This window comes from Penaeus vannamei, chromosome 18 (assembly GCF_042767895.1).
Source record: "Penaeus vannamei isolate JL-2024 chromosome 18, ASM4276789v1, whole genome shotgun sequence".
In the NCBI taxonomy this organism is placed as follows: Eukaryota; Metazoa; Arthropoda; class Malacostraca; order Decapoda; family Penaeidae; genus Penaeus; species Penaeus vannamei.
The window spans coordinates 17,111,372-17,113,871 of NC_091566.1; positions in this window are offsets into that span (position 1 = coordinate 17,111,372).

The following is a 2,500-nucleotide window of genomic DNA, read 5'->3' on the forward strand; positions in this document are numbered from 1 at the left end:
CAGGCAGAGAGAGAGAGGCAGACAGACAGAGAGTAGGTAGAGAAAAGTGAATAGGGAAGGGGGATGTAAGGGAGACAGAGTAAAGCACAGAAGGAAATACGGCGGAGAAATATAATGAAACAGGCTTTGAGACAAGAATATCAATCAATTATATTGAAAGGCTTAGGAATTTATTACCTGACGTGTTCTATTATGTGCTGAGCTCGAAAGAAAAAAAATCTCTTGGATTATAATGGCCTCTTCTGAAAGATTGATAAATTGATTGATTATAGAGGTCTTTGTGGTTCCCTGTCGATAAAATAAGTAATTAGAATTTACAATGAGACTATTACATGCCTGATTGGGTAACGTGTATATGGTATTATGTGCGTTATTGGGGGCATATGGGTGTATTAGCGTGTGTTATTGGGTGCGTGTGTGTGTGGGTGTGTAGGTGTGTGTTATTGGGTGTGTGGGGGCGTGTGTAGGAGTGTGGTATTGTCGGTATTAGTATTGTTGTATGTGGGTACGTATCGTATTTTGCGCTGTGATTATGTCACGTCATGTCATAATAACAAATGGAAACGAAAAGAAAATATAAGCCATACCGAGAATGTCAAGACGAAAAAAAAAGAAGGAAAAAAACTACCGATGTTAAAGACTACATAAACGAGAAAAAAATCCCATGTTATTGCGTAATTTTTCCAGCGCGGAGATTAGTTCTGGTAAATGGCGAAGATGTGATTTATAGCGTGTAATATATACAGCCTATGGTAAGGGTGTGGAGCGGGGAGGGGGGGGGCGGAAGGGAGAGGATTGTGGTATTTTGTGTTTATCTTGTATGTTTATGTTGGTGGGAGTATGGAATCCATGATATGTGTATGCATGATATGTATGCGTTAACATTTTTTTCTCTGTATCTAACTGTCCGGCTATCAATGTATCGTATATAGATCGATAGATAGATAGATGTATATCTATCTATCTATAGATATATGTGTGTGTGTGTGTATAGCTAGGTAGATAGATATAGATATATATATGTGTGTGTGTGCGTGTGTATACCACACTTCCAAGACCAACCTTTGTTCAAAATGATATTCAAAGTAATATTTCTTTTTGATGATAATTGCAAACGTTGATAAAGGTACTTATGATAATGCTGATGATAACAGTGATAAAAGTAATGATGAAAATGATAATAATGATAACAATAATAATGATGAAAAAAAAACAATAATAATAGTAGTAATAATAGTAGTAAAAAAAAAATAATAACATTACTAAGAATGGTACAGTGCAATATATGCAGTATATCTTGACAGACATGTAGATAGGTAAAAGATAACTGACTGAATTACAGAATGTAATGGCAAAGAAAATCATCGTAAACGAATAAAAGAAGAGGGTAAAGAAGCAAATTTATAAAGGAGCGTTGCCATAAAGTGTTGCCGCCCGCAGCCCGAAGACAGAGTGGGCGGAGGAAGCCCAGCTGAGCCGCGACCCATGAGGGGGTGGGGGTTAAAGGGGAATAGAAAAGACCCCTCTCTCTCTCCCCTCTTGCCTTTTCTTTTCTCTCCCTATTCCCTCTCCTTTCCGCCAATCCTCTTATCTTCTCGCTCACTTTTCTCTCGTGTTTACGCTTTTATTTTGAACACTACGCCGCCTAGTCTGTTTTTCCTGTACCAAAGCACTCCGTTCTTGCCCCTCCCCCTTCCCTCTTCCCCTAGCTCTTTCCCCTTTCCCCTTGCCCTTCCCACTGCCCTTCCCACTTCCCCTTTCCTTCTTGCCTTTATCTCCTGTCCCTTCCTCTTTCCTTTTGCCTTATCCCCTACCCTTTTCCATTGCCCTTACCCCCTTCCCTTATTCCCTGCCCCTTCCCCTTTCGTCTTGCCCTTATCCACTACCCTTTTATCTTACCCTTATCTCCTGCCCCTTCCCCTTACTAACCCACCCTCAGCCTTCGCATCTTTCTTTACTTCACCTTTCCCCGCCTACCCCCCTTCACCTTGCCTCATCCTAACTCCCCTCCTTGGTCTGAGTTCCCCCAACATCACCCTCCACCCCACTTTCCTTACTCTTCCTCCCCTCCTTCGTATCCCACCGTCCCCTCCCTTCCCCAACCCCCAACCCCTTCCTGAGTCTTGTTCCTCCACCCCCTCTACTCGACTTCCTCTCCCAACCTCTCACTCCCCCCCCCCCCAAGTCCCGTGCTAAACCTCCCCAACCTCCGTCTTTCTCTTTCCCCTGCCCTCCTCCCGTTTAATCTCCTCTTCGTTTTATTTCCCCCAGACCCTTCTTTTATCCTCTCCTTGCTGGATCCTCTCCACCCCTTTCTCCTTTCCTCGTCTCTTCCCCCTTACTTTCCTTCCACCTATCCTCTTTACCGTCCTTCTGCCTACCTCCTTTACTCTCCCTCCGCCCAAATCCCCTTACTCTCCCACCACCCATCCTCCCTTACTCTCCTCACACCCATCCCCTCACTCCCTCTCCACCCTAACTCTCCCTCCGCCCAACGCCT